The sequence below is a fragment of the Mixophyes fleayi genome, chromosome 7, assembly GCF_038048845.1.
Source record: "Mixophyes fleayi isolate aMixFle1 chromosome 7, aMixFle1.hap1, whole genome shotgun sequence".
NCBI classification, from domain to species: Eukaryota; Metazoa; Chordata; class Amphibia; order Anura; family Limnodynastidae; genus Mixophyes; species Mixophyes fleayi.
The window spans coordinates 151,192,845-151,206,114 of NC_134408.1; the positions used below are offsets into that span (position 1 = coordinate 151,192,845).

Sequence of the window (13,270 nt, forward strand, 5' to 3'; positions counted from 1 at the left end):
TGGAAAAGAGCGCTAATTTAAAAACCTAAATAAAAATGATAGGTTCAATCTATGAAATCATTTTTAGCTAGATGACAAGGAACATTCATAAATGATTATAAAATCAGAGAGAGAGAGAGAGTCAGAAAATATATAAGGATATTATGCCTCCTCTCAACAAGCATGCAAGTTCTTCTAAGCAACTGACTGAGGACTTCAAAACAACGATAACTCAGAGTTACAAGGCAGAGAAAAGCTATACAAATATAGCAAAATGCTTCCAGTTAGGAATTTACCCTGTCAGAACCATCATTAAGAAGTAGAAGAGGTACTGGTGCTGTTTAAATCAAGGCAAAACCTGGAGACCCAGAAGATGTGATCGAACGGCTTGTAAATCCACCCCGCAGTGGAACGCATATGCGTTCCAACAACAGGAAGTTCGGCATTTGGAACGCAAGTTTGCGTTCCAAATGCCGAACTTCCTGTTGCTGGAACGCATATGCAGAAGTTGACAGCCGAGGGACCGGACACCAGGTAAGTTCACCCGTGTATAAGCCGAGTGCCCTTTTTCAGCATACAAAAGTATGCTGAAAAACTCGGCTTATACACGAGTATATACGGTACCTCTCTGTCTGTCTGTATTACCCAGTATTGTTTTATTACTGTTTGCTCCCAATTTTAAAGCGCTACGTGATCTTATGGTGATATGTAAATAATGTTGATGATGATGATATGAAACTTATGACTTTCACTCTTATTAATAAAACTATATGTCAAGACAATATTCTCTGTTGTGTATATGACACGTCACTACATTATTATACTGTGTACAGACAGGGTTAGGGTTACGCTATCATGTAGTGTAAGTATACACACTTATTGCTTCTGAGGCAAACCTGGCGCATATGTTATTATACAGCTGGATGCATGATGGGATAACGCGCCTGTAAAGGCGTTTTTCATGTGTACGATTTTTAAATTGAGGAGCCAGATGGACAGATTTGAGACGTAGTGAAGCAGTTTATTCACAAGGATTTATATAATGAGACCAAATTAGCAGTGGATATGAAACTGGGACATTTGGGTGCAAATATGGACTCTTCCCACAGTAAAGCGACAGTTGGGAATAGACTTCATCTGCTTTATATGAGTGGCATGAAGAAGGGGATTGATTGACACTATTTGAAACATGCTCTTAATTTATAGTTAATTATGAGGCACTACAATAAATCCTCTGTAGGGCCTCTCATGTACTCAATACCATTTTGGGGGGGGTGGATGGTGGTACCTGTGAGCTGCAAAGTTATTAATTGTAAACCTTGTCATCTTCTGATCCCTATTCTTCAGCACTACAATAGCCAGCTGTGTCTCCAATCTAACACAAAGGTTATGCGAAGGTCGACATGAAACCAGAGCCGGCTTCTTTTGGTAAATCAAAGGCACACGAGGCTAAGGCCAAGTAAGTTTACACAGAGCTATTTGCCAGAAAGAGAGGGTAAGATTGACTTTTAGGAAGTCAAAGGAGGCATTCCTGTGGCCCACCAGAACCTGTGACATGTTATGGAAACGACTTTGTGGTGTTAAAGTTTGACTTCTAATTTAGGGGAAGTTTATGGTCTTGCCAAATATTTGTCTAAAGACTGATGATGAACCCGTATTTGAGCTAACCTTGGACAATTTTAGTTGACTTATACCCAATCCCCTCACTCTATCTTCCTACAAGGTCATACTTGTACCACTGAGTTTTAAAAAAGAAACATCTTGCAACCCAACGCCTGGGAGAGCTCCTGTCCCAAATGCCCATATTATAATTTTACACTGCCCACGATAGTGCTGATCCGTAGACATTCACCTAGTCTGCTCCTTGCTGTAACTAGTCTGTAAAGGTCTGTATATACTGCAGATACATTGTGTGTGTTTTCACTTAATGCTGGACTCTCATATTACTGCACCTCATTATAATCATCGTTGTTTTTTCATGCTTATGTACTATGCATGTCAGCGCTGTAAAATCGTCTAACGGCGGTGTCAGCTGTGTTTTTTCCTCCACACTCTTGGGAATATATTTACTAAACTGCTGGTTTGAAAAAGTTGAGATGTTGCCTGTAGCAACCAATCAGATTCTAGCTGTAATTTTGTAGTGTTCTTAATAAATGATAACTAGAATCTGATTGGCTGCTATAGCCAACATCTCCACTTTTTCAAACCCGCAGTTTAGTGAATATACTCCCCTACTATCCAATTGAAATAATTAAGCTTTGCCTAGATTAATTTATTCAATTATTTGTTAACAAAGAATTTACCCAGAATAAACATGTTGAGAGATTCCTCTTGTTTTCAAGTATTTCATGGAAGCGTCAAATACAACGATATTAACATTACAAATGTGCTTATGGAGCAGGATCCGGGAATTTCCCGGGTTGACCCCATTCATACTGCACAAGTCTGTGCCCTGGCAATTTGTGGGAGTCATCACCAGAGCAGTTTTCATTGGCTGAAAAATGGTGATACACAATATAATAATACAATAATGAATAAAGGATACCTCCAATTGGCTTATATATTTAGTCGTACTAGTCTAGGAGGGCTTTCTGAAAGGCATAAAGAGACTGGGAAACATATATTTAAGGGAAGGTTGTAGGAGCTTTTAAAGCTAGGCATTGCATATTTCAATGATTACCCCAAAAGACTAGACTTCTAGATGGAAAATTAATGGCCTCTTTTTGGCAAGCATAAAATGAATGCGAAATGCCTAATTCCAAATCCTCCAGAGACAGACAGACAGCCAATCAGCTTGTTTTCTGTGCAACCCGGGTTGAAAAACCCGGGTTGCACCATTCATAGTGCAGGCAATCCGGGTCCGACCCGGGAATTACCCCTCGATAAATCCCGTGTTGAAGACCCGGGTTTTTAGACCCGGGATTTTTGACTTGTACCATTCATACTGCACCAAGACCCGGGTCGTTTGAGCTCGCCTCGGCAAAAAAACGGGATTTTGGTGCAGTATGAATGGGGTATTAGACAGGTGGTAGGTTTAAGCAACTCAGAAATGTTGTTTCAGAAATGGGGAGAATGGTAGGAGAAGACTGATTTTGTTTTGAATTTATAAACCAATAGCTTGCTTCTGGAAGTAGATCTTAGGTGATAAGTCCTGTTAGCTGTAGGTGTTATGAGTCTGTTCAGGTATCTGAACAGTGATGGAAGCACCGTTACTGTAGTGGGTGTGACCGCTATGGGGTTCAGAAGGGGGGTTCAGAAATGCCACAACACCCTTTCAAAATCCCCACTTTACTGAGGTGCAAGGGCCAGCGCATGCGGAGGGAAGCCCTAAATGGGAAGAGCAGAGCAGGGACCTTGGGAGGGTGTACAGGCATTGTTGAGTCCTCCCCCTAGTTTTACCATGGGAACTGGCAATGCCGTGTTCTTCTGTCCCTGTATCTTGTTAATTTGTCCAAAAACATTTGAAGGATAAAAAGGCAGAGTATTCGTCTGGACTCCCAGGAGAGCCAGCGTAGATCTGACGTCTTAATGGGGGGTTTTGTAGTTAGACATCACAACAAAATGACAATCTATAATAGGTATTATTCAGTTGTAAGGTGTGTTTTCTAGCCGTGGGAGTTAGACAGGATTATTTTCTATAGAGCAGGCCCAGTTTGGAATATATTTTAGGTGTCAGAGTGTCTATATACAAACAAAACAAAATAGCTTGAATGCTGATTTACAGACTGAGGGTAAGACTTATAAATATTCCAGACATTTCTTGGAATGAACAAATATGCCTCAGTCCTCAGGAATGTCATTAATACCTAGTGAATTATTAGCTGCATTCTCATGAATATTGATTCAGTTGGTAAAATGGCTGGAGATGCTCGGAAATGTTGAACTAGTACAAAATTTCATCGAATGTCACCAGTTCGATGGCCAAGGACATGTTCATGGTATATTTGTCAATTGAGCCTTATTTTTTTTATTTGTGGTTCAAAACTTTGGTTCCTATTCGCAGTTCACAGTTGGTTGGTCACATTTGAGGTTGGTCATTCACGTTAGAATTAGTGTTTTTAAATCTTTATTTTTAAACACTGTTTAAATAATATTTTGAAATAATAAGAAAGTGTTTTATTTGTATTTAATTTGAACTGCAAACACTACTGTGCTTTAAGTTTGAGTTTCGCCATTCGGATTCACAATTAAAAACTTTTGATGTGCATTAACCTAAGCTTGAACATATGGGAACGGACTTTGTTTAAACCATCACGAACATGGTAGAACCTTTTTAACGTTCTCAATGTTTTTTAATTTGTCAGAAATTCAAGACATGCCATCCAACTTTTGTACCGATTTGATGAATTTGTTCAAGAAAACGCAGTCAATTAGAGCATTTCTTCTCTGTAATTGAAGTACTAAATTACATTAACTTAATTTAAGTGCAGTACCAACGTTTCGCCTACAGGTGACACTGCATCTCTCTTTATACAAAGTATTTGTCAATGACTAAACCTCACCATAGTCAGTAGTGGATATTGCCAACTGCTGGCTGTAGTTTATATTATTTGTAGGCAGTGGTACAATGCATATAAGATTTTTATTTTTTCAAAAATATTTTTATTCTGGCATTGAAAGGTATTATTATTATCGTTTATTTGTTAGGCGCCACAAGGTTTCCGCAGCGCCGAAACATGGTACAAACAGTAGACTATACAGGGTAAAACAGTACAGGACAATAAACACAAAGTACCAGTACTTCAGAAACTCCAAGCAGGCAGATACAGTAGAGACGGAGCAGAAGAACAGGTATGGAGACAGGAGGGAAGAGGGCCCTGCTCATTCGAGCTTACATCCTAAGGGAGGGTAAACAAAGTCAGGCACAAAAGGGAGCCAGTGAAGCAACGGGGAGAGAGGAAAGGAGCCAGGGGAGAAACAGAAGGGTGAGTGGTTAAGTGGATGGTTGGTAGGCCTTAAGGAACAGGTGAGTTTTAAGTGCCCGCTTGAAGGAGCACAGATTGGGTGAGAGACGAATGGAGCGAGGGAGGTCGTTCCAGTGAAGGGGTGCAGCACGGGAGAAGTCTTGGATTCTAGAGTGGGAAGAGGTGATCAGAGTGGAGGAGAGGCGGCGATCATTGGCCGAGCGCAGGGAGCGGGCGGGAGTGTGAATGGAGAGGAGGCTAGAGATGTAAGGGGCAGTAGACTGAGAGAGAGCCTTGTAAGTGGTGGTGAGGAGTTTGAAAAGGATTCTGTAGGGGAAGGGGAGCCAGTGTAAGGAAAGACAGAGAGGGGAGGCAGAGGAGGAGCGGCGTGAGAGGAAGATGAGTCTTGCAGCCGCATTGAGTATAGAGCGGAGGGGGGAGAGACGGGAGTGGGGGAGGCCAGTAAGGAGGAGGTTGCAGTAGTCGAGACGGGAGATGATGAGGGCATGGATGATAGTTTTGGTGGCATCTTGAGAGAGGAAGGGACGGATGCGGGCAATGTTACAGAGTTGGAAGCGACAGGCTTGGGCAAGGGATTGAATGTGGGGGGCAAAAGAGAGAGAGGAGTCGAGAGTGACACCTAGGCAGCGGAGTTGGGTGACAGAGGAGATAGTGGAGTTGTTAACAACGATAGAGAGGTCATGGTGAGAAGGGAGCCTGGGTGGGGGAAAGACAATGAGTTCGGTTTTGGAGATGTTAATTTTAAGAAAGCGAGAGGACATCCAGGATGAGATGGCTGAGAGGCAGTCAGTTACACGAGAGAGGAGGGAGGAGGAAAGATCAGGAGAAGAGATGTAGAGTTGAATATCATCAGCATATAGGTGATACTGAAGACCGAAAGAGGAGATGAGAGCCCCAAGGGAGGAAGTATAGAGCGAAAAGAGTAAAGGGCCAAGAACAGAGCCCTGAGGGACTCCAACAGGGAGAGGGGAGGGGGTGGAGGAAGAACCAGACGTGGATACGGAGAAGGAGCGATTAGCAAGGTATGAGGTGAACCAGGCATGGACAGAGCCAGAGAGGCCGAGTGAAAGAAGAGTTTGCAGTAGGAGGGGATGGTCCACGGTGTCGAAGGCTGCGGAGAGGTCAAGGAGGATGAGTATGGAGTAGTGACCCTTGGATTTGGCTGATAGGAGATCATCGGTAACTTTAGCCAGGGCTGTTTCAGTGGAGTGGAGGGGGCGGTAGCCGGATTGGAGAGGGTCAAGGAGGGAGTTGTCAGAGAGGTGTCTGGTGAGGCGGCTGCAGACAATCCGCTCAAGTAATTTGGAGGCATATGGGAGAAGAGAGATAGGGCGGTAGTTAGCAAGAGAGGTGGGGTCAAGATTGGGTTTCTTAAGGATAGGGGAGATAAGAGCATGTTTGAATGAGGATGGGACAACGCCAGAGGAGAGTGATAGGTTGAAGAGGTGTGCGAGGTAGGAGCAGGCAGTAGGAGAGAGAGAGCGAAGGAGGTGGGAGGGGATGGGATCAAGAGGACAGGTAGAGGGTGGAGAGGAAAGAATAAGGGAGCGAAGGTACAACATAGAAACATAAAATGTAATGGCAGATAAGAACCACTTGGCCCATCTAGTCTACCCATTGTTTAACATATGGGAACCTCAAACCATATTTATTATTATTATTATTATTATTATCGTAGATTTGTAAGGTGCCACAGTGCTCTGCAGCGCCATACAATAGGGAAAACAAGGACAGACAAGGCAGGCAAAATAAATGCAGACGTGAAAACAAAGGGTATTTGATCCTTAGTTCTTTGTAAATATATATTTATGTCTATCCCAGGCATGTTTATATTGCTCTACTGTATTATCCTCTACCACCTCTGATGGGAGGCTATACCGCTTATCCACTACCCTCTCTGTGAAGTAGTTTTTCCTCAGATTTACTCTGAACCTACTTCCCCCAGTGTCAGTGCATGTCCTCGTGTTCTAATACTTCTCTTCCCCCCCAGTGTCAGTACATGTCCTCGTGTTCTAATACTTCTCTTCCCCCCCAGTGTCAGTGCATGTCCTCGTGTTCTAATACTTCTCTTCCCCCCAGTGTCAGTACATGTCCTCGTGTTCTAATACTTCTCTTCCCCCCAGTGTCAGTACATGTCCTTGTGTTCTAATACTTCTCTTCCCTCCCAGTGTCAGTACATGTCCTCGTGTTCTAATACTTCTCTTCCCCCCCAGTGTCAGTACATGTCCTCGTGTTCTAATACTTCTCTTCCCCCCAGTGTCAGTGCATGTCCTCGTGTTCTAATACTTCTCTTCCCCCCAGTGTCAGTGCATGTCCTCGTGTTCTAATACTTCTCTTCCCCCCCAGTGTCAGTGCATGTCCTCGTGTTCTAATACTTCTCTTCCCCCCAGTGTCAGTACATGTCCTCGTGTTCTAATACTTCTCTTCCCCCCAGTGTCAGTACATGTCCTCGTGTTCTAATACTTCTCTTCCTTTGTAGAATGTTTCCCTCCTGCACCTTGTTATAACCCTTCATATATATGAAAGTTCCCTTCTCTGCTCCAAACTATACATATTAAGATCTTTTAGTCTTTCCGGGTAAGTTTTGTGCTGTAGGCCATGCACCATGTTAGTTGCCCTTCTTTGTACAGTCTGTAATGTATTTATATCCTTCTGGAGATATGGCCTCCAGAACTGAACACAGTATTCTAGATGAGGCCGTACCAATGACCTATACAGTGGTATTATTACTTCTTTCTGTTACTGATTCCTCTCCCTATACAACCAAGCATCTGACTTGTTCCTCATTGCTTTGTTACATCACTTACCTGCCTTTATGTCACCTGAGATAGTGACTCCTAGATCCCTTTCCTCCTCAGTAGTTTCCATTAAAGTGCCATTAATACTATATTTAGCCTTTGTGTTTTTGAGACCCAAGTGCATGATTTTGTATTATTTGGCATTAAACTGTAGTTGCCACTCTCTTGACCATTCCTCTAGTCTACCTAGATCATCAATCATTTGTTTTACCCCTCTTGGTGTGCATATATTTGTGTCATCTTCAGTAAGACATACTTTCCCTTCAATACCATTTGCAATGTCACCAATAAAGATATTGAAAAGCACTGGTCCAAGTACAGATCTTTGGAGTACTCCACTGGTAACCGTTCCCTCCTGTGAATGTCTCCATTTACTATAACTCTCTGTTTTATATCCTGCAACCAAGATTCAACCATCTTAGAATCCAATCCCAAGCGTTTGAGTTTATTTACCAGTCTGCGAAGTGGGTCAGTGTCAAAAACCTTACTAAAATCTAGATAAGCCACACCTACGCCCCCCTTGATCTATTACTTTAGTCACCCAATCAAAAATGTCAAAAAGATTTGTTTGACCTGATCTCCCCCCAGTAGATCCATGCTGTCTGGGATCCTGTAAATTACTGGATTTGAGATATTCTACAACTCTTTCTTTTAAGAGTGTTTCCACCAATCTCCTACTACTGATGTAAGACTCACTGGTCTGTAGTTGCCTCTTCCTTGCTTCCACTTTTGTGCAGTGGGACTACATTCACTCTTCTCCAGTCCTCTGGGATTACTCCTGTATCTAGTGACTGATTGCATCATTATGTTGATGGTGTTACCAGCCCCCTTAAACTCTTTTAGTATCCTTGGATGTATCCCATCTGGCCCCACTTTCAGTTTGGAGATCTCTTTTAGGACTTTCTCCTCTGTAAATGTACTTGTATCTACCTCATTTTTATGAGTATACTGCACCTTAACTGTGGTCCCTGCCCCTCTCTTTCTGTAGTGAACACTGAGCAAAAATAATTATTAAGATGATCTGCTATCATCTTGTCTCCCTCAACAAGACCCTCACTCTCTGTCTTTTGTCCTATTATTCCTCTTTTTGTTTTCCTCCTTTCACTTATATACCTAAAAAAAGGTTTTCCCCCTTTACATACTGACTGGGCCATTTTCTCCTCAGTTTGTATCTTTTCAAATCTATTCACCTTCTTAGCCTCCTTCTGCCTGGGATGGACTTTGACAGAAATATGACAGCAAGTGGTGAGCAACTTATAAACTGTTTTCTGAGTGAATAGAGCTGTTCTGATAGCCTATCAGACTAAAGCCAAGGATGTATTATACATATGTATAACATATGTATGTATCACTAATTCAGAGGCAAGGGCAGGTGATCCACTGCTGTATGTTGCCGTAAGAACAGAGACGGCCTTTCAGCTCATTCCTGGGAGTAACAGGTTAACGCTGACACTTGACACTGAAGACACAGCCGCACAAACTGAATTATTAAATCCTTATACACAGAATTCTGGCGTCTTTCCCACATCACCTCTTCAGTTATGTTTGTCTAAAATATTACCTGGACTGAGAGACGTCTGAATGTATCTCTGAGAGGGAACCCCCTCATGAGAAAAACAATCGTTCAGTTTATTCCTGTGTGAAACAAGAACCTGGTTACATTAATAGCAGAAGATGTTACAGTTACAAACTGGGAAACCGACAGAATAAGTCACATTCCACAGATACAGGCAGCCGACATAATAGGCTTTTTTCATTTAAGGGATATTAAATCAAAACTTAAAAACAATAAATATATTGCACAACTTTTCCTGCTCAGTAAAATGAGGATACTCCGGTTTCTGGGAGCAGCTTCATTAAATAAAATATTATTCTTTGGTAAAACCAGTATAGTATTCCGCCATTTAAGTTAACAGTTTGTCCACTGGGGGCGCTGTTCCTTTGGAGTCTGTGATGGATTTTTAAATTACTTAACAAGTGGTTTCCATTAACTATTTTGGGTCCAAATAAATATATAAATATATACACAACATGGTATCTGTGAGCTTTAGTTTAGAAGATACAGCTATGTCTGACCTTCTGTTCTGTGGGGTCATGTGGGTATATTTACTAAACTGCGGGTTTGAAAAAGTGGAGATGTTGCCCATAGCAACCAATCGGATTCTAGTTATCATTTATTTAGTACATTCTACAAAATGACAGCTAGAATCTGATTGGTTGCTATAGGCAATATCTCCACTTTTCAAACCCGCAGTTTAGTAAATATAACCATAGAGATTATTTGGCTGCTCTGAATAACAGACATTTCTGTGACATCTTACAAATCTACGATACTAACAATTTCTCTTGGAACTGTCTGGTCTGTACCATCCCACTTCAAACACCATTTTGTGTTACCTTCTCTTGCTGCATGTTGATGATGTCACAGGGGTGAGACAAATACGGAGCGGTGTGCGTGAAGGGAGACGGACAGTGCCGCTCATTGGGCAAGTTCCCGGATTTGTTTGCTCTTCTCTGAATTGATATCATGTTGCAGAATTACAAAGGGAATGTACAACTGGAAGAGAACGGCAAATAGAAACATTAGTAGCACAAGATGGCAGCAGAAGAATGAGAACTGAAGGCCAAATACCCTGATTTAGGGGAGAAAATGGGGAAAATCTGATTTCTTCATTTAAAGGTTTCAGAAAGGGCAAAAAATCTTTGATTCCAGAGACTACATTTTGCAAATAAAATAATTTTGAAGTATGGCGCTCGTTAGAAATCCCTAGTTATAAAGCAGAGAAATGGAATCAGCATGGAAAGGCTTATTGTTGGGAGTAACAACTGTGACACAAAACTGGCGCTTGCCTTAAACCAGGTCAAACCCATGACGCCATTTATAAAAAGTCAGTAAAAATGTGCTAAATGTTGGATATTTTTGCTACTTACTTTTCCACAGCACTTGTTTTTCTATGCATGGTTTTATAAATGTACCATAAGGTCAGTTGTTGAGTTGGACCTTTGATGCAGTGTAAAAACAACCGGCACATCCAGTGGTGGAACTACCGTGGTGTTCCCCACGTCTCTTAGAGTGTAAGCTCACTGGGGCAGGGCCATCTTTAGCCTGTTAGGGCAGATGGCAGAGCTGTGTCTCTAATCCTTTCCGCTACCCTCAGCTGTTACACCAACTCCTCTTTCTGTACCTAGCTGGGTTTAGGTGTCAGACCCGTGCAAGGTGCATATGCCTGTGCCCACTTTCTGAGCATGCGCAGAGCGATTTCACGTTACGGACACTGGAGCACGTCCCGTTCTGCAGTAAAACAAGACATTATAAGAAAGCAGCTGCCCTCGGTCATATACTTTCCACACAGTTCAAAATGTATAGAAAATATAACAATTACGTATTATGGAGTAAATTCATTATTCAGAGCCGAGTAATGACGGATGAATGGTGGAAGTGACTCAGGTACATGACTGGCTAAATCCGGACAGATTCCTGACCAGGTATCTGGGATAGAAGTTACCTTTCCTGACATTGTAGCAGTTTAGGAATAGCTGACTAATGTGACCTTGATCCTTTGTCCCTGAACACACCCAGGTAATGTTGCAATGGTCAAGTGAAGTCCGCTTAACCCCGCTGATGCTGGACACACGTGCAGTGTCCTTTCCTGGACTTATCACAGTCTGGTAACTAACAAGTTACACTTTACACCAGCGCTTCCATATCATGGTGAATACGGATGTTTGTGTCCATAGTTTTTCTCCCGTATCTATATAATAGGACACAAATAGATGTGAACTTGTTTCACAATTCAACTTTTATTACTAGCTGTGCAGCAATAGGATAAAAGTAAATAGCACAGAGGCTTAAAGGGCAACTGATCTAAAATATAAATGTCATGAATTGGAGGTAAAATATTTCAACACTGGGAACATGTTGTCTGATCAGTGCTTCAATCGCTATTTAATTTGGCCATAGAGATGTTAATAGTGAGATGTCCGAACACTCAGTCCGACAGTGATTTTACCAACATGGCCAATAGTGATACAGTGAATTTTGATCAGATTTTCGTTGGGTATCATAGTAGTTTTTGAGCCATACTTGCTGTAATATGGGGCACGTGCCCAACATCGGCTGAAATCTTGCATTGTGAATGGCTGCATTACTTTTCCATGTATTACACTATCGTTTTGATAGATTATAATGAGATATATCATCTCTCCAACCCTGCTACAGTTACCACAGGCGGTATAAACTTGTAAATCATAGCCTGTTAGTTACTGCCCTTGAAACGTGCTTTGTAACGCTTCTCGGCCTTGTGGCTAAAATCAAGTGAAGAACTATCTGTACCCATGGGGTTTAAAGGAACCCCTTGGAGGTGAGGCAGGGTCACGTGGTCCTCTGGCGTTAGGCTATGGTGCAGGAGAATCAGAGGAGCCAAGTACCCCTAACCTTAAGGTGAGCCCTAGTCCCAGAAGTGTAGTCCCTGAGAGAGGGTGTATGCACCGATGCTAAAGGTTTATGACACAAGTCACGTTTTTCTTTGTACCATTTTTGTATTGGTCTTATAGATTTTTGAGTTATGTGTGTCCCTTCTCCGGGATCAAGGGGAAGTGGTGTAGACCTAATTGCTCCCACCTTTCAGACCTTTTGGAGGGAGCTGAAAATTCAGTCCAGTGTAAAGCGACCCCCAGCCCGGACTGATGGGGTCTTCAAACCTTTGCCCCCCATTACATCTTTATGGCCCCAGGGGTGATCATTAATGCGACCCTTCCTCAGTGTGAGGGTCTAAACACACAATGAACCCAGATCAGTGTAGGAGACTGCAAACCCATCAACCAGACAATGGACTCTGCATCCCCAACACCAGGAAAGGCTGAGAGGATGGGGCAGCTATAACAAGGGCTGTGCGAGAGGGGCAACCGCTGAAGGGGGGTGCATATTTTAGGCTAATTTAGATTCAGTTGAGGGCTATGGGGGCGTCAGATTTCCCAGGCGCTCTGATGATGATACATAAAGTAGTTGGACACATTGTATATTCCAGGTATGTTGAGGGGAGCATTGCAGGGGCTGTCGGAATGGAAGTCACGTGGGACCCCAGGTAAGTATTATTCTTACTGTCCCCCAGGCGGAACTTCAGATTTGGGTGGAATTGTCCTGTAAGAAAGTGTTTCATGTGGGATGGTAAATTCTGCAGTCTGGTCATTACACTGGATAGCAGATAACAAACCTCTAAAATCAGGGGTGTGAGAAGTGGGGTGTCCAGTGACCCCAGCCCTGGTTTCTGTGGCAGTGGTGCTTATGATGGGGAGAGGGCACCAGGCTCACATTAATTTGTGAAAAGGGGACTTTAAAGATCTCAAACAAGAAAAAAGGGGAATTTTTGCGGTTTTACTTCGTAAATGCGCAATTATCTTCTTCACGGCTTATTTAATAATAAAAAAAAACCAGAAAAACTATTTATGATGAGTTTGTTTTGTTCAATCTCTGGCTTTTCAATAGGAAACCCTTCTCTCCGGCAGCTGTGCAGGGCGATTATTACAGCTTTGCATGCAGGCTACCAAACAACAATGGCCTAAGAATAC

At 42.5% G+C, this 13,270-nt stretch overlaps 1 protein-coding gene across 1 annotated transcript in view; it reads left to right on the top strand.

Moving 5' to 3' along the window:
• The first annotated feature begins 1,340 nt into the window (after positions 1 to 1,340).
• ADCY5 (adenylate cyclase 5) overlaps positions 1,341 to 13,270 on the top strand; it is a 334,525-nt gene continuing 322,595 nt past the window's right edge. The window contains exon 1 of the mRNA XM_075181155.1: positions 1,341 to 1,438. The gene's annotated coding sequence lies outside the window, so the exon portion shown is untranslated. The remainder of the gene's footprint in view (positions 1,439 to 13,270) is intronic.